Here is a 19,956-nt window from a genome sequence, read left to right on the forward strand (position 1 = left end):
GATTTCTTTCCTTCTACTGACTTTGTATTCTTTTTTCTTCTTTCTCTAGCTGTTTTAAGTGTAGGGTTACCTTGTTTGTTTGAGATTTTCCTTGTTTCTTGAGGTGAGATTGAATTGCTATAAACTTCCCTCTTAGAACTGCTTTTGCTGTGTCCCATAGGTTTTGAGTTGTCGTTTTTTCGTTGTCATTTGTTTCTATGTATTTTTTTATTTCTTTGATTTCTTCAGTGATCTCTTGGTTATTTAGTAGCAAACTGTTAAGCCTCCATGTATTTGTGTTTTTTTACAGTTGTTTTCCTGTAATTGATTTCCAATCTCAGAGCACTGTGGCCTGAAAAGATGCCTGATATGATTTCCGTTTTCTTAAATTTTCCAAGGCTTGATTTGTGACCCAAGATGTGATCTATCCTGGAGAATGTTCCATGTGCACTTGAGAAGAAAGTGTATTCTGCCACTTTCGGGTGGAATGTTCTATAAATATCAATTAAATTTATCTGGTCTATTGTGTCACTTAAAGCTTGTGTTTCCTTATTTATTTTGTTTGGATGATAAGTCCATTGGTGTAAGTGGGGTGTTAAAGTCCCTTGTGTTACTGTTGATTTCTCCTTTCATGGTTGTTAGCATTTGCCTTATGTATTGAGGTGCTCCTATGTAGGGTGCATAAACATTTATAATCGTTGTATCTTCTTCTTGGATTGATCCTTTGATCATTATGTAGTGTCCCTCCTTATCTCTTGTAACAATCTTTATTTTAAAGTCTATTTTATCTGATATGAGTATTGCTACTCCAGCTCTCTTTTGATTTCCATTTGCATGAAATATCTTTTTCCATCCCTTCACTTTCAGTCTGTATGTGTCCCTAGGTCTGAAGTGGGTCTTCAGACTGCATATATATGGGTCTTGGTTTTGTATCCATTCGGCAAGTCAGAGTCTTTTGGTTGGGGCATTTAATCCATTTACATTCAAGGTTATTATCGATATGTATGTTCCTATTACCATTCTCTTAATTCTTTTGCGTTTCTTTTTTTGGGTGTTTTTCTTCTCTTGTGTTTCCCACCTAGAGAAGTTTCTTTAGCATTTGCTGTAAAGCTGGTTTGGTGGTGCTGAATCCTTTTAGCTTTTGCTTGTCTATAAAGCTTTTGACTTCTCCAGCGAATCTGAATGAGATCCTTGCTGGGTAATCTTTTTTTTTTTTTTTTAAACATCTTTATTGGGGTATAATTGCTTTACAATGGTGTGTTAGTTTCTGCTTTATAACAAAGTGAATCAGTTATACATATACATATGTTCCCATATGTCTTCCCTCTTGCGTCTCCCTCCCTCCCACCCTCCCTATCCCACCCCTCCAGGCTGTCACAAAGCACCGAGCCAATATCCCTGTGCCATGCGGCTGCTTCCCACTAGCTATCTACCTTACTACGTTTGTTAATGTGTATATGTCCATGACACTCTCTCGCCCTGTCACAGCTCACCCTTCCCCCTCCCCATAACCTCAAGTCCGTTCTCTAGTAGGTCTGCGTCTTTATTCCTGCCTTACCCCTAGGTTCTTCATGACATTTTTTTCCCTTAAATTCCATATACATGTGTTAGCATACGGTATTTGTCTTTTTCTTTCTGACTTACTTCACTCTGTATGACAGACTCTAGGTCGATCCACCTCATTACAAATAGCTCAATTTCGTTTCTTTTTATGGCTGAGTAATATTCCATTGTGTATATGTGCCACATCTTCTTTATCCATTCATCCGATGATGGGCACTTAGGTTGTTTCCATCTCTGGGCGATTGTAAATAGAGCTGCAGTGAACATTTTGGTACATGACTCTTTTTAAATTTTGGTTTTCTCAGGGTATATGCCCAATAGTGGGATTGCTGGGTCATATGGTAGTTCTATTTGTAGTTTTTTAAGGAACCTCCATACTGTTCTCCATAGTGGCTGAACCAATTCACATTCCCACCAGCAGTGCAAGAGTGTTCCCTTTTCTCCACACCCTCTCCAGCATTTATTGTTTCTAGATTTTTTGATGATGGCCATTCTGACTGGTGTGAGATGATATCTCATTGTAGTTTTGATTTGCATTTCTCTAATGATTAATGATGTTGAGCATTCTTTCATGTGTTTGTTGGCACTCTGTATATCTTCTTTGGAGAAATGTCTATTTAGGTCTTCTGCCCATTTTTGGATTGGGTTGTTTGTTTTTTTGTTATTGAGCTGCATGAGCTGCTTGTAAATTTGGGAGATTAATCCTTTGTCAGTTGCTTCATTTGAAAATATTTTCTCCCATTCTGAGGGTTGTCTTTTGGTCTTGTTTATGGTTTCCCTTGCTGTGCAAAAGCTTGCTGGGTAATCTTGGTTGTAGGTTTTTCTCTTTCATCACTTTAAGTATATCCTGCCACTCCCTTCTGGCCTGCAGAGTTTCTGCTGAAAAATCAGCTGATAATCTTATGGGGATTCCTTTGTATGATATTTTTTACTTTTCCCTTGCTGCTTTTAATATTTTTTTCTTTGAATTTAATATTTGTTAGTTTGATTAATATGTGTCTTGTTGTGTTTCTCCTAGGGTTTATCCTGTATGGGACTCTCTGTGCTTCCTGGACTTGGGTGACTATTTCCTTCCCATGTTAGGGGAGTTTTCGACTATAATCTCTTCAAATATTTTCTCAGACCCTTTCTTTTTTTCTTCTTCTTCTGAGACCCCCTATAATTCGAATGTTGGTGCATTTAGTGTTGTTCTAGAGGTCTCTGAGATTGTCTTCAACTCTTTTCATTATTGCCACCATTTTGTCTTCCAGCTCATTTATTCGTTCTTCTGCCTCAGTTAATCTGTTATTGTTTCCTTCTGGTACATTTTTCATTTCAGTTACTGTGTTGTTCGTCTCTGTTTGTTCTTTAGTTCTTCTAGATCTTCCTTAAACATTTCTTGTATTTTCTCAATCCGTGCCTCCATTCTATTTCCAAGATTCTGGACCATCTTTACTATCGTTACTCTGAATTCTTTTTCAGGTAGTTTGCCTATTTCCTCTTCATTTACTTGGTCTTGTAGGCTTTTACCTTGCTCCTTCATCTGTGACATATTTTTTGCCATCTCATTTTTTTTTTTTTTAATGAGTGAGATTGTGTTCCTGTTTTACTGATTGTTTGGCGTGAGGCTTCCAACACTGGAGTGTGTAGGCTACTGGGTAGAGCTGGGTCTTGGTGCTGAGGTGAGGACCTCCATGAGATCTCACTCTGATGAATATTCCCTGGGGTCTGAGGTTCTGTTAATCCAGTGGTTCAGACTTGGAGCTCCCACTGCAGGAGATTCGACCTGACCCTAGTTCAGGGGTTCCTCCCGTCTCTTTGGGCATCAGAGTCCCCCACCAGCAGCCGGCAGGTGCCCTAGTTGTGGGGAGATGCTAAGTCCACGTCTTCCCACACCACCATCTTGACTCTGCCTCCAGATGTTTTCCGTTTAATCAGCCAAATCCTCCCACTGCATCAGGGCTCTGAACATGCTTTCTCTTCACTCTTCCATCTCCATTAATTCCCACCCACTATTTCAGGATTATGATAGCACAAGTTATAGGCAATGTCTGCAGGTTTAGAAAGGCATGTATTGCTAACAAAAGCTGCTCCCTGAATTTTTCCCCTACTTCATCGAATTTGTGTTTCTTTCTCAAAATACCTGGAGTCTCCCTCATAAACTTTATAAGCTGGGCTAATGTTGGAAATACAGCAACATTTATAAATTTACACATTTCTTGATAACTATCAGACATTAGCTTGGTGGAGACAGTGATAAGTCTCAGAATATATTTCATAAAAAGGGCCAATATGACTTAGTTAAGTAAGCTTGGCAAAAAGTGGAACCTCAGTAAATGTCTGTCAGATACATGACTGAGGAAGCAGATTCAGCTCAGGATTACTAGACAAAGTTGAGCAAAAGAGACTGGGAAAATGTTTGTTATGGGGAAATTTAGAGAATTACACTGGTTTAAAGCACTATGTGGTAAGGTAATTTGAGACTGGTGAAAAAAAATGGGCCAGCTTGATTGAGCTTAAGGAATTGAAAATTCTTTTAAGCATGAACATTTATGTAAAAATATTATTGCATATTTTTCATGTTTCATTTTATTGTACCTTATTTTTATTTCTGCATACTTAGTATTTATTTACATTTTAGTATTACCTTTAATATTATTTGGGATAGTGTTTCTAGTAAGTCCTATCTACAATTGGTCAGTAGAGATCAAGGAAAAGCAGAGTTACTTAATAAAAATTCACCTTAATGTCAGCATTGCTGGAACTCATCTATTCCTTACTATTAAGTGAGGTATGTCTATAAAAATCCTTAGTCTCATAGATTGCTTTTTAATCATATACAGGTTGCTTCCATCAAATAATAACTTCAAAATAGCATTGCCAAAGTAAGCAGTCATAGGTGCACAATTTTGGCAAATTAGATTTTAAAAATGGACCTCATATACATGTAGTCTCAAACTCTGATTTGACAAATAGACCCTGAGCAGTTAATAATAGTTCCAGCCCAGCCAAAATTCAAACTCAGTTCTTCTAGTTTCTAGCATAGTACATATTTTATCTTCTTTTAGATTTCTCCCACAGTCGCAATTTACACATTTTTTCTAAATGTTTTAAAAGATAACTTATTTGTTTTGTAAGCAGCTGGATGGTTGAAATAAAGTGAGCATGATTCAGATACCTCATGCAGGAATCTAGTAAGTTGTCTTAATATTTTAACTGATAGCAACCACCTTTTTTGAAAAATTTTTTAATACAAAACAAAGAGTGAATGCATAGATGAACCCATGCTTGGCTCCCTAACAGTGTTGCAACAGTGTGTAGTGTGTGTAGGAGAGAGAGAGCGAGAGAGAGAGAAGGGGAGGGGAGGGGAGGGGAGGGGGAAAGGAGAAGAGAGGACAGATTAGGATAAGCCAAAGGGACATTGCATAGCTCTCAGTTTCCTTGTTCATTGAATAAAATGGGCTATCCAGTGCCAGCTATGGCTGGCACTAGCTAAGCACTGAAAATGCAAAGGTGAGCATATGCACTTGATGCCTGTCCTCAACAAACTTAGAGTCTAAGTAGAGAAGACTTATGATAAAGAGCAAAGCAAATGACTGAATAGAAAAATAAAAATTGAGAAAACTGCTTTGATGGTTATAAACAGGATGCTGTGATTGAGAATAAAAGGGAGACCAATTGAGACTGTATCAAAAGATCACACATATATTTACAAATGATGCAAGAGCTTAAAAAGCAAAATAGGGGTTCTTTTGAGAGTACTCAGTCTAGTCTGAGGCATCAGAGAAGGCTTCCCCTGGAAAAGTTATGTTTTAACTCCATACTGAAGGATTAATAGAGTTTGGCAAGAAGAGGGAGTGCACTGGTAAGAGCACCTTCCAGGCAGAGGGAGCAGCATACACATCGGTCCTGAGTGAAGAAGGGATGAAGTACATCAACAACTGGAAAAAGGCCAGTGCAGTTGGAAGCCCCAGTAACCAGAAGGAGCCCAGAGGAGAGTGAAGAAGATGAGGTGAGGGGCACTTCATATGGAGTCTCATGCAGAGAGAGGCCTTTATAACTATTAGGGTTAATAGCATGGGCCCTGTATCAGTTTTCTGTGCTACATAAAATTACCTCAGACTTAGTGTCTTAAACAGTACTCATTCATTAGCTCATAGTTCTGTAGGTCAGGTTCAGTGTGGCTCAACTGGGTTCTCTGCTCATGGTCTCACAAGGGTAGGAAAAAGTGTCAGCTGAGAAATTTGGGGGAAGAATTGCCAGGTTCATCCAGGCTGTTGGCAGAATCTGCCTCCTTGTGGTTTTGGTCTGAGGTCCCGATTTCCTTGCTGTCTATCAGTTAGATGTCACTGTCAGCTTTTCCAGGCCACCACGTTCCTTCTCACATGGATCCCTCCATCTTTAAAGCAACAGTGGTGTACAGAGTCCTTTTCACACTCTGAATTTCTGTGACTTCTTCTGCCACCAGCCAGAGAACACTTCTGTCTTTAAAGGGTTTGTTGATTAGATTCGTCCCACAAAGATAATCTCCCTCCTAAGATTAACTGATTAGAAACCTTAATTATATCTGTAAAATGCCTTCCGCCATGAAGCTTATCATAACCATGGAAGTAACACCAGGAGGAAAAGGTCATAAGGGCCATCTAATTTCTGTCTATCACAAGCTCTAGAGAGACTGTGGCTTCAAGTTCTGACACCAGTATTAACCACCTCTGGAACTTGGACATGAAAATCAATAAGGAAACATTGGACTTAAATGACACACTGGGCCAGATGGACTTAGATATTTACAGTACATTCTACCCAACAGCAGCAGAAAACACATTCTTCTCAAGAACACATGGAACATTCTCTAGGATAGATCATATGTTAGGTCACAAAGCAAGTCTTAATAAATTTGAGAAGATTGAAACATATCAAGAATCTTTTCTTACCACAATGGTATGCAATTAGATATCAATTACAAGAAGAAAACTGGAAAATTCACAAATATATAGAAACTAAATATTAGACTACAGAACAACCAATGAGTCAAAGGAGAAATCAAAAGAGAAAATTTTTAAAATATCTTGAGACCAATGAAAATGGAAATACCATATACCAAAACCTGTAGGATACAACAAAAGCAGTTCTAAGAGGGAAGTTCATAGTGATAAACACCTACATTAAGAAAAAAGAAAGAGGACAAATAACTTTACACCTAAAGGAACTAGAACAAGAATAAACTAAGCCCAAAGATATCAGAAAAAAAGAAATAAAGATCAGAGATAAAATAAATGAAATAGAGGCTAAAAAGACAATAGAAAAGATCAATGAAACTAAGAGCTGTATTTTTAAAAGACAAACAAAATAGACAAACCTTTAGGTAGAGTTACCAAAAAAAAAAAGAAGAAAAGGAAGAGAAAGAGGACTCAAACAAAATTAGAAATGAAAGAGGAGATATCACCACTGATCCCACAAAAACACAAAGAATCATAAGAAAATACTATTAACAATTATATGCCAACAAATTGGACAACCTAGAAGAAATGGACAAACTCCTAGAAACATACAACCTACCAAGACTGAATCATAAAGAAATAGAAAAACTGAACAGACCAATTATTAGTAAGGAGATTGAATCAGTAATCAAAAACATCCTAAAAAATGAAAGTTCAGGACCAGAAGGCTTCACCGGTAAATTCTACCAAACATTCAAAGAATTAACACCAATCCTTCTCAAACTCTTCCAAAAAAAAACAGAAGAGGATGAAACACTTCCAAACAGACTTTAAAAAGGCATGCTAATACCTAATATCAAAACCAGACAAAGATACCATAAGAAAAGAAAATTAGAGGAAAATATCCCTGATGAACATATATGCAAAATTTTTCAACAAAATAGTAACAAAATAAATTCAACAATACATTAAAAGGATCATACACCACATGATCAAGTTGGATTTATTCCCAGATGTAAAGATGGCTTCAACATTCACAAATAAATCAACATTTTACACCACATTAACAAAATGGAAGACAAAAATCCTATGATTATCTCAATAGATGCAGAAAAAGCATTTGACAAAGTTCAACATCCATTCATGATGAAAACTCTCAGAGTGGTTATAGAAGGAAAGTACTTCAACATAATAAAGGCCACACATGACAAGCCCATAGCTAACATCATACTCAGTAGTGAAATCTGAAAGCATTTCCTTTAAGATCAGGAACATGACAAGGATGCCCAAATATGCCGCTTTTGTTCAACATAGTACTCAAAATCCTAGCCAGAGCAATTAAGGAAAGAAAGACATCTAAATCAGAAAGGAAGAAGTAAAACTTTCTCTATTTACAGATGATATGATATTATAAATAGAAAACCTTAAAGATTCCACCAAAAGATTGTAAGAACTAACAAATAGATTCAGTAAAGTTACAGGATACAAACTCAATATACAAAAATGAGTTGCATTTCTATACACTAACAACAGTGAGAAAGAGAAATTAAAGAAGACACAAATAAATGGAAAGATATTCTATGTTCATGGAATAGAAGAATTAACATTGTTAAACTGTCCACACTACCCAAAGTGATCTGCAAACTCACTGCAATACCCATCAAAATTCCAATGGCATTTTTCTCATAAATAGGACAATCCTAAAATTTGAATGAAACCACAGAAGACCCCAAGTAGACAAGGCAATCTTGAGAAAGAAGATTAAAAGAAGACCTGGTGGCATCACACTTCTTGATTTCAAACTCTATTACAAAGGTATTATAGTAATCAAAACAGTATGGTACTGCCATAAAAACAGACACATAGACCAATGGAACAGAATAGAGAGCCCAGAAATAAAACCATGCATAATAGTTGAGCAGTCTACTACAGCACAGGATCCAAGAATATACAATGGGGAAAGGATAGTCTCTTCAATAAGTGGTATAGGACAAACTGGACAGCCACATGCAAAAGGATGGAACTAGACCCTCATTTATGCCATATACAAAAATCACCTCAAAATGGATTTAAGACATGAATGTGAGACCTAAAACCATAAAACTCCGAGAAGAAAATATAGGGGGTAATCTCCTTGACATTGGTTTTGGCAATGATTGTTTGAATCTTACATCAAAAGCAAAGGCAACAAAAGCAAAAATAAGTGGAAACATATCAAACTAAATAGCTTCTGCAAGGCAAAGGAAACCATCAACAAAAGGAAATGACAAATGATAGACTAGGAGAAAACATTTATAAATCATATATCTGATAAGGAGTTAATATCCAAAATATATAAAGAATTCATATAGCTCAATAGTAACACCCCCCCACACACCAAATCCTATTTAAAAAAGGGCAGAAGACCTGAACAGACACTTTTCCAAAGAATATATACAGATGGCCAGCAGGTACATGAAAAGGTGTTCAACATCACTAATCAACAGGGAAATCAACAGGGAAATGCAAATCAAACCACAACGAGATATTGCATCACAGCTGTTAGAATGGCTATTATAAAAAGACAAGAGATAAGTGCTGACAAGGATGCAAAAAAAGAGGGAACCCTGTGCACTCTTGGTGGGAATGTAAATTGGGACACCCACTATGGAAAACAGTATGAAGGCTCCTCAAGAAATCAAAAATAGAACTACCATATGATCCAGCAATTGCACTTCTGGGTATATATCTGAAGAAAACAAAATCGCTATGTCAGAGACATCTACACCTCCATTTTCATTGCAGCATTATTTACAATCACCAAGACATGTGAACAACTAGGCACCTACCAACAGATGAATGGATAGAGGATATATATATATCAGCTATACAATGGAGTATTATTCAGCCATAAAAACGAAGGAAATCCTGCCATTTGTAACATGGATGGAACCTGAGGCATTATATTAAGTGAAATAAATCAGAGAAGGGCAAAAACTGTATGATTTTACTTTTATGTAGAGTCTAAAATAAACCAAACTCATAGAAACAGAGAACAGACTGGTGCTTTACAGAGGTGGGGGTTGGGGGAATGGGTGAAGGTCATCAAAGTTACAAACTTCTGGTTATGAGATAAACAATTTCTGGGGATATAATGTACAGTATGGTCACTATAGTTAGCAATACTATGTTATATATTTGAAAATTGCTAAGAGAATAGATCTTAAAAGTTCTTACCACAAGAAAAAAATTTTTGTAACTATGCGAGGTGATGTATTTTGACTAAACTTACTGTGATAATCATTTTGCAATATATACGTACATCAAATCATTATACTGTACACCTTAAACTAATACAATGTTATATGTCAAGTATATCTCAGTGAAACTGGATCCAAAGAAAAAAAGACAGCACAATTAGTTCCAGAGATTCTATATCCATTTAAAAGATGCTCCAGGGCTTCCCTGGCGGCTCAGTGGTTGAGAGTCCGCCTGCCGATGCAGGAGACACGGGTTCGTGCCCCGGTCCAGGAAGATCCCACATGCCATGGAGCGGCTGGGCCCGTGAGCCATGGCCGCTGAGCCTGCGCGTCCGGAGCCTGTGCTCCGCAGCGGGAGAGGCCACAGCAGTGAGAGGCCCACGTACCGCAAAAATAAAAATAAAGAAAAATAAAAAATAAAAGATGCTCAAGAAAGAATAAAATAAGAAAACAGAAGAGAAGAAATAATCTAAAACAACACTAAAAGATCATTTCCCTGAATTGAAAAAATAGGGAATTCCAACTGCCAAGGCAGGCCTGGCTCCAACCTCCACATTCGTTAGAAGACATTCTTAGACACAAACTGCTGTACTTTCTGAACTCCAAGCATAAAGAGAAAACCTGGAGAGCTTCCCACTGAAAAACTTAAAATATGCCCATTCAGAAATGTAGTTTTTAAAAGACTCATGATTTTAATGCTTTTCGTAAGTTAAAGACTGAAGGGAATTTCTAGGAACTAAGATATTTTGTTTGGAAGCAATATTTGTCAGAAGTTTAGCAAGTTTATAGTAGATTGAGAAATGAAGTTTGAGAAGCCATAGCTACAGACTGGAACAAACAAGCACAGTAGGGCAGGGAAGTCATAGAGAAATCTGCCTTTGTATTATAATTTGAGGACTGCTTTAAGATCCTTTGGGTGTCCCCCAGGAATATCTCTGCAGTGAGTGAAACTCACTAATTGTTATAAACTCCTTTATGTTAAACATCACTAATTCCCAATGTTTGCCTTTTGAAATATAAACACTGTACTGTATTCCTTGCAAGATAACACAGTAAAACCCTCATACCTAGTTAAATGAGTGTCCTCAAACCCGACTAAGCATTGCAATCACCATGGGAGCTTTAAAAGACACACAAATTCACAGAACCCTCAACAAACATTTGGAAGATGAGGCATCATGGTGAAGCAGAAAAACACTAGACCCAGAGAGGCTTGGTTAAAGTCACCCTTCTGCCACTAACTGGGGTAACTCACCCAAGTTTCTTGAGCCTTACTTTGCTTTCCTATAAAAACAGAAAAATAGTATCCGCCTTTCAGAAATGTGGAGGATTAAATAAGAAATGTACAATCCCTGGCACTTGATGGTAGTTCAATTGATGACAGCGAGCTGCCTACCAGTTTTATTTGGGGTCATGCCTGAAGGCTTTAAAAGCTCCTGTGATTTGCAATGTCTTCTAAATAACAGTATCCTAAATACTCAGGCAGGATTCCCAAAACACTGTCATCAATTCTCTTGCTAACCACTCCTTAAATAACATTAACTGCTAATTCTTATTCTTCTAGAAGTTGTAGCTGCTTAAAGTGGTGAGTCTCTTTGTTCCAAAGTGTCATGGTTATGTAAAGATTCAACCCTAGGCTCATATCGCCTGCTCCTTTTGAAGTTCATCCAGAGAAAGAAAACCACACCCAAGGAAGAGTGCTCTAATTTAGTCACACCTGGGGATATACCAGCTAAATCTGGGGTAAGGCACAGTGGCAAGAAGAAATTTAACAACCTTTTTTTTAAAATTAATTTATTTATTTTGGCTGTGTCAGGTCTTAGTTGCAGCATGTGGGCTTCTTAGTTGCAGCACACGAATGCTTAGATGCGGCACGCATGCGGGATCTAGTTCCCTGACGGGGGATCAAACTCAGGCCCCCTGCATTGGGAGCGTGGAGTCTTACCCACTGGACCACCAGGGAAATCTCTCAACAACACTTTAATGAGAACATATTAGGAACAAAGTAACAAAATACCTCCTGTACCTTTATCTAGCCATGTTCTCCCTATCCCATCTTCCAAATCTGGCCATTGAATTTTTTTTCTTCTTCTAGGCTAGTATTAAGCCAAATCAAATACATCAGAAGAATGATATTGAATACGAGGTGTTCAAAGAAATGGATTCAAGCTAGTATTATATTTTCTACATTATTAGTACTTGGCTCTTCTGATTTTCCATTTATCTTCATGGGAGTTTCATTGTGTTCTAGAATGCATATCTGATTCTCTAGTGTCCAAACATTATCCTTTTAAATAGCTCTAATCTGTTAACAGGGCTTTGTCTATTAGTTCTCATGTTGTGTGTAAGCTATTAGCAGGTTTTTAAGTGACCTTTTTCACTGTACATGGATTTGTCTACATTACTGAGGGACAATGATTTCAGATGACAGCTTATTTTCTTCTGGGAAGAATCTTTTAAAAATCTCCTAAAAAGTATATACTGTGTTGGAGAAATATGTTAAAATTGTGCTTTTTTGTATCTTTTACTCTTTAAATTTCACAAATGCAAGAGCATATTGAAATTATATACTTCAAAAAAAATAACTATTCTGTAAGTGCTTTACAGAACTACAGCTTCTTATGCATTAGTTATATGACCGAAAGATACCCCTCACAGAAGAGGACATGTTTCAGCTGAATGTAGAAGGATCAACTGGATCATCATGGGAAAGATTGGGGAAGAGTATTTTTGATGAAGGGAATAGTATTTGCAAAGGAACCGTGAAACTGCTAGTAATGTTGGGGAACTGCCAGGAATAGAATGTGTGTGTGTGTGTGTGTGTGTGTGTGTGTGTCTATGTGTGTGTGAGAGAGAGAGAGAGAGAGAGAGACAGAGAGGTTTGGTTTTGGAGGGAGGCAAGGTCTTTGCCACGGAAGCATAGCAGAGTGAGAAGAGGGAACTGATAGTACAGTCTACACTGATAACATATAGTGATAAATGGAAGTTCAAGACTGGGTAAAACATACCAAGGGAAGAGCAGTAGTCAAAGTTGAAGTAGTCAGGGCTTGTTTTTTGTTTTTCATCTCTGTTACTGCATTATACTGACATTTGGACATTATTATTTTGTGTTACTTTTTAGAATACTCCATAAGTCTTGCTGGTTGACTTTTGTTTGTTTTTTCCTTAATATTCTTGGTACACCCTTAACCCTTGTGGGTATGTGCACTTACGTTGAAGTCAGTTGAAATATGAAGTTTCAACCCAAATGCCACCACCTGACATCAGGGATTAAGTCCTTGGCTTCAGTGATGCTTGGCTTTCCTCTTACAAGTATGGCTACTCATTTTCTCTCCAATTTCTAAAATTTTTATTTTACATTATTCTATTTTTATTGTGGTTAAAATATACATAACATAGGGCTTCCCTGGTGGCGCAGTGGTTGAGAGTCCGCCTGCCGATGCAGGGGACACGGGTTCGTGCCCTGGTCCGGGAAGATCCCACATGCCGCGGAGCGGCTGGGCTCCTGAGCCATGGCCGCTAAGCCTGCGCATCCGGAGCCTGTGCTCCGCAACGGGAGAGCCACAACAGTGAGAGGCCCGCGTACCGCAAAAAAAAAAAAAAAAAAAAAAAAAAAATATATATATATATATATATATATATACACATAACATAAAATTTACCATCTTAATCATTTTTAAGTGTACAATTCATCTTGCACAGCTGAAACTCTACATGCATTAAACTCCCCATTCCTCCCTCCTCCCAGTCTCTGACAACTATCATCCTACTTTCTGTCCCTATGAATTTGACTACTCAATGTACCTATACATATGGAATCATATAGTATTTGTCGTTTTGTGACTGCCTTATTTCACATAGCATAATGGACTCGAGTCATCTATATGACGAAGTGGTATATATGTGTATATATATATATATACAATGGAATACTATTCAGACATAACGAAGAATGAAATTTTTGCCATTTGCAACAACATGGATGGACTTGGAGGGCATTATGCTAAGTGAAATAAGTCAGACACAGAAAGACAAATACTGTATATCATTTACATGTGGAATTTAAAAAATAAAACAAACTAGTAAATATGACGAAAAAGAAACAGACTCATAGATATAGAGAACAAACTAGTGGTTACCAGTGGGGAGAGGGAAGGGGGAGGGGCAAGATACAGTAGGGGATTAAGAGGTACAAACTACTATATATAAAATAAATAAGCTACAAGGATATATTATACAACACAGGGAATAGCCAATATTTTATAATAACTTAAATGGAATATAGCCTTTAAAAATTGTGAATCACCATGTACACCTAAAAATTATATAATATTATACATCAACTATACCTCAATAAAAGATTCATCCATATTGTAGCATGTGACAGAGTTTCCTTCTTTTTTAAGGCTGGATAATAATCCATGCTATGTGTATACCACATTTTGTTTGTCCATTCACTCATCAGTGGACACCTGGTTTGCTTCTGCCTTTTGACTATTGCAAATAATGCTGCTATGAACATAGGTGTGCAAATATCTCTTGAGTCCCTGAGTTTTGAGTTTTGGGTGTGTACCCAGAAGTGGATTACTGCATCATACAGTAATTCTATTTTTAATTTTTTGAGGAACTGCCATTGTAGAAATGGAATTCTAATATACTACTGTTGGAAATGTAAAATGATGCAACTACTTTGGAAAACAATTTGGCAGTTTCCCAAAAAATTAACATACACTTACCATATGATCCAGCCATTCTGCTTACCCAAGAAGTATATATCCCAATGAATGTTCAGAGTAACTTTATTCATAACATTCAAAACTGAAAAAAACCTAAATGTCCATCAACATCTGGATGGATAAACAAATGGATAAACTGTAGTATATTTATAGAATGGACTACTACTTAGCTATCAATACATGCTACAAAATGGATAAATCACCAGTAATTATTTTGAGTAAAAGAAACTAGATTTTTAAATATTTATATAAAAATCTAATAGATGCAATCTAGTGTACAGTGATAGAAAGCTTATCAATGGATGGTGAAGGTGGCATGGGGAAGAGGGGGAGAGAGACCATAATGACGCATGAGGAAATTTCTAGGGGTGGGAGATATGGTTATGATATTAATGCTGTGATGGTATCATGGGTGCCTACATATGCCAAATCTTAATGTATTATATATTTTAAGCACGTGCAGTTTATTGCAGGTCAATTGTATCTCAATAAAACTGCTAAAAATTTTGTTGTCACAGTAAATAACAACTAAGAAATAAGCAATAAAGTGTAATATAAATGTACATTACTAAGTTAGAACGTTTTGGTAAGTAGTATAAATATGAATGTCATTTAAAGTCATCCCAGTTATGATAACTTATAACATTAACAATTTCCTTTTATTGGAGTTGAAATGGGTTCTTGGGCTGTGGAACAGAAATGATTTGTAAGTAACTATCTCCCCAGAGTGAGGGCTAATATAGATTAAATAACGTGCCCAAGATGAACAGTTCATCGATAGGCATGGATTTGAATTCAGGCCTAACCATGCTCGATAGCACTCATTTGCCCCTCCACATTCACTTTCCATCCTCTCTACCCTGCCCTAAGCCTTGGAGGCTAACCTATAAGGACTACGTCATTGGTCTAAGTTTACCACTGGTTTCCCATTGGGTTTGGCCAATGAGAAGCACCAGTAGGAGGTGAGATGGAGGGAGGAGAGTGAGGCTGCTGTATTCATTCTCATCACTTCCTTCCTGCATGATTCCCTTGGAGTCACCCAAAGGCTCGCTGTGCTTGTCCACTGAAGCTTTGCATCTCCTTTTACCCACAGTCCTCTTTGCACAATTATTTCCCCTCTGGTTCTAGTAGCTACTCCTTCCCCTCACCCCTGGGCTAGAGGTGCTCACCCAGTTGTCAACAGCCCTGAGATTCTGCACTATTTCTTGCAGTTTCCTCACAACCTGCCAACACCTTTGTAAGCGTTCCCTGTATTAAACTTTCCTCAAATTACCAAGTTCAGTATGCCACCTGTTTCCTGTCAGGACCCTGACCGGTACAATAATAATAAAAATCCATCTCTTTTCCACTTCAGTTTGATGAGACTGCATAATTTTCCCAAAAAGGGCAAGATCAGTTTGGATGCCAGAATGTCTATACAGAAAGGAACAGAAAGCTGGTTGGAAAGAAAAGGGTTTAGGGGAATTATTCTGAAGCCACATTTGCAGAGGAAGCATAGTGGGGGGGGGGGGTTGGATTAAATGCTGATTGGATGAATGTTTGTGGGCCCTTAGTGCCACTACTGGCCAAGTTTCTCTGACGGGAAATTGGTCCACAGATTTACTCCATCAGTCCCATATCTGACTCTCAATAGTTACAGGCAAGGTCTTAAGACCAGCATTATAGGCTCTTATACCATTTACAAAGAATTATACACTTACTTCTTGTGACTAGTTTGCCATTGAACCTAGGGCAACTCACCTTTCCCTACTTATGTCACCTGAAGCCGATGTACCTCAAGGAAATTATATGTTGCATACTGATTGATGATAAATAGTCTATAAGTTCCCTTGTTCTCTCCAGATAGGTGCTAGATCAATGAAACACTTCATCCATGTACCATTCGGTTCTCCCAGAGGTCAGCAGTGAAGCGAATTTCTCCCTTTAAATTCCACATTCCTTCCACTAATGCACTGAGCCCCAAAGGCACAGGATGCTCAAGGATTTTTGGTTCAATATAGTTTTCATCAGCACATGTGAGAAAGGCTCTGACACCATTCAAAAAAGCCAGGGGATTTGTAGGCCTAGTGCTTAGAACTTCATCAAAAAGCATTTGCCGGTGCCAAAAAGTATACATTGGCAATGAACTTTCCTTCTGCCTCTGACCACCTCACATGATTCTGTGAGTAGAACCATTTCATTCCCGCTACTCCTGGGTTCACACTCTCAGAAGAAACAGAAAAAGAGGGCAGGCCATGAGTGTTTATAACACAGACCTCCCCTTCATATTCTTTCCCACTCCTTCCACCCTCAGGGAACTCCTTCAAAGGGAACATGCATCTGGAAATGTAGGCTTATTCTTGTCTGTAAAATTTTTGCTCCAAGGGAAAGTGTGGTCGCCAACAATGAACTGGCACCCATAGATTTTAAGCTCGGCTGATATTTCCAACTGTTCAGCCTGTTTCTCACCACAAAGCCAAGCCAACATTACATTTAGGTAGTTTGAGCTTCAGGAGAGGACAGAAGATCAAATACCTTTTGTTCCCAATAAGCTAACTACTCTAAACAGCAACACCCTAGACTGGCATGCTGGGGCACAGTCACAAGCCACAACTGTAGTTCTTAAACCAATGCCAGGAATGGAAAGGAGACACACACGCACACATACACACAAAGCTCTGCTGTGTTGCAGTAGCAGCAGAAGTGGTTGGCGCTAGAGAAGATATTTGATTCATGTTGTCTTCTATTCATAGGCTAGTATATCACTTTGCTTCTAATATTTTCCTTGTTGAGAGTGCATGTCTACGTCTGTATGCAAACACAGACGTAGACACGGTCTCTATAACTATAATGATCTGGTCTGCAATATTTGCCTAGCATCTATCTCTCCTCTGGTTTTTGTAGAAATGACTCCATTGTTTCATGAGCTGGAAAATCTGGATTTGATCTTTGGAAGAAGGATTTGGAACATAACGACTCCGCCTTTTAATGAAAAGATTAACAATGCTTCGGAGCTGAATAGCCCTGTATTTGTTTAGAATGGGCCTTGCGTTTTGCTCTTTTGCGGAGTAACTTACAATACGGAGTCTTGTCTCAGATTTATATACCATTCCAATCCCCTCGCCTGTGTTCTAAATAAAGGTGGTATGACTATATGTTTGAAATAGAAATTACTCCAGTGTGCTATGGCTTTGTTTATAAAAACGAATGCTAGACGTTTTCTTGGATCTTTGTGAGAAGTGACATCCTATACTGATGCCCTTTTTGTAATCACAACCCTAACCACTTCCAGCCCCTGGTATTGTATTGCAGCATTTTGATGATGTTTAGTTTTACACTTATTAAAGACCCTGTCCCGCTTGATTATCCTTTTTCCTGCGTTGCTGGCCGAGCACATACCATCCTCATATATACAGGATTACACACACTTCCACTGATTTTGCTGGCTGAGCATCGGGGATGCAGTTTGGCCAGGAATCCTCAGTCGGTCCTTTCCCTAATTTGGTACTACTGTCAGCCTGTCCCTGGCAACACCATGACACACTACGTGCTCACCGGGGGGAGGGGACGGGGGACCCAGTCCTGCTGCTGAGGAAATGAAGCACTTTCATTCCCCCTGCTGCTGCACACAGATGAAGAAGGCCAAAACAAACGGTGATCCAGCATGATGAACACTGCTGAAACCTCTGACATTCTTCCAGTCTGGGACTCCTGCCCTGTAAGACCCAAATCGACAAGGATGGCCCTCTCTTCCCTTTTTCCTCCATTCCCCTTCTACTCCTAAATACACCAGTTATCAATCCGGGCACTTTAGAAGGAAGACATTTTAAATGATGAGATCAGAAAAATTGAAAGTTATCTTAGAGGTCATCTAGTTCATTAATTTTCAAATTGTTCTGAAGACCCCCCAGGATCTTGCAGAGGCACCTAGGGCTGCTGTTCCCTCTCTTGTTCCTCCTCTGACAGAAAGGGGTGGGGCTCCAGGGCTCCATGTCCCCCAGTCCCTTCAACTGCCACAGCCCTGCTTTGATCTGTTCGTATATTAAAATTCCTGAGAACATTACCTTTACAAAAAGGATTGCATAATTTTCCAAAAAAGTTTGGGAACCACTGGGGTTGGAGAAAGGAGGGGTTCCAGGATCCCAGTCAGTGGGATTAGGACCTAGGAGTTCCAGCTTCTCAGCCCCATCGTTCTCCCAGCACATCCCTCACTCCTCTGGAGCAATGTGATTAATCCAACACCACGTGGATCTGCAGCAATAGTATAAGCAGCCATTCTCCCTCCTGGGTTTTATAACAACTCTCACCCTGCCAAGTAAAGGGGCCCAGTGGAGGGGTCATCATCACCATGTTGGGGAGCGGCAGGTTATGGCGGCCAGTTTCCCGCCTCGAGATATGTGGCCCTGGATTACGAGAGAAGACGTATTTAAAGTGGAGAAAGTTTGGAGCTGGGCAGTACTAACAGCCGAGGGTTTGAGAGTGTGTTCTTAGATCCCCCTGATGAGACTTCCCCCCAACACCAACACCTGGTGACAGAGGACACCTCTTCTTCCCCAGCTTCCTAGGAGATGGAGTCTGAGGGAGTGGGCTTCGTGGCGCGCTCCTCCCGGGAAAGCCGGGCGGGCTAGAACGTGCCGCTTCCCCTCCCTGCGTCCCTCCCTCTGCACCCCTGCCCTCCCCCCATCCCAGACCGGGGTTACCTCAGAGGTGCAGCTCTCAGTCGCCTTCTGCCACACACAGCAAAGAGCGAGCTGCTCTGCCCCATCATAAATATTCGTGGAGCGCCCTGTTGCCCCGCTCAAGTCCCTTCCCAGGTGGAAACGATAGCTTTGAAAATGATTACGGCCGTCATTTGCCTCAGAAACAGTCCAGCTTTCCCCCACTTGAGGTCTAGAAGATCTCTGTACAGCGGAAAGTGCTGGCCTGGCTGAGAACTGGAAAAGATTCCGACTGGGGCACAGACAAGAAGAGGCGGTCAGGCTCCCTCCCAGGCCGGGGAGGGGATTCATTCCAGAGGGAGTCCTGAAAACTCCGAATAATCCCACCGAGCCTCACCTGTGGGGAACTCGCTGGCGGTCCAGTGGTTGGCGTTCTGCGCTCTCACTGTCGAGGGCCCCGGTTGGATCCCTGGTCGGGGAACTAGGCTCCCACAAGCCCTGAGACACAGCAAGAAACAGACCTGTTACCCCCTTCCCAAGGGAAACAGGACGAAGAGCGCCCTGAAAGAGAACTTTTTTCCTTACTCTACTTGCTGCTTCCAATCCGAGGGAAGGAAAATAAAAACAGAAGAGCGGAGGACCCGCCTGCGGAGCAAATCCCTAGGTCCCGTCAGGCAGGGAGCCGGAAGTCAGACCCCTTCCCCGCCGGAAGCGCCCGGGGAAGCCCTGAGCGCCGGGGCGGGAGAGAATTGAAGGGCTGAGGGCAGAATAAGCAGAAGGAAGTAGGCTTCGGATAGCCCCAGAGAAGATCTTACAGGCAGCGTTAAGGGGCCTTCTGAGGTAATCATCTTCTGTTTGCGGAGGAAAACGATGTACGCTCTGC

The 19,956-nt window shown here is 39.7% G+C and overlaps 1 long non-coding RNA gene across 1 annotated transcript in view; it reads right to left on the bottom strand.

Moving 5' to 3' along the window:
* The window catches only part of LOC307189331, a 100,829-nt gene extending 81,080 nt beyond the window's left edge, over positions 1-19,749 (bottom strand). The window contains exons 1-2 of the long non-coding RNA XR_013829149.1: positions 19,659-19,749; positions 19,471-19,571 (exon numbers count right to left, since the gene is read on the bottom strand). This is a non-coding gene — a long non-coding RNA (uncharacterized lncRNA). The remainder of the gene's footprint in view (positions 1-19,470; positions 19,572-19,658) is intronic.
* Positions 19,750-19,956: the final 207 nt, after the last annotated feature.

Source organism: Stenella coeruleoalba (genome assembly GCF_951394435.1).
Source record: "Stenella coeruleoalba genome assembly, chromosome: 7".
NCBI lineage: Eukaryota > Metazoa > Chordata > Mammalia > Artiodactyla > Delphinidae > Stenella > Stenella coeruleoalba.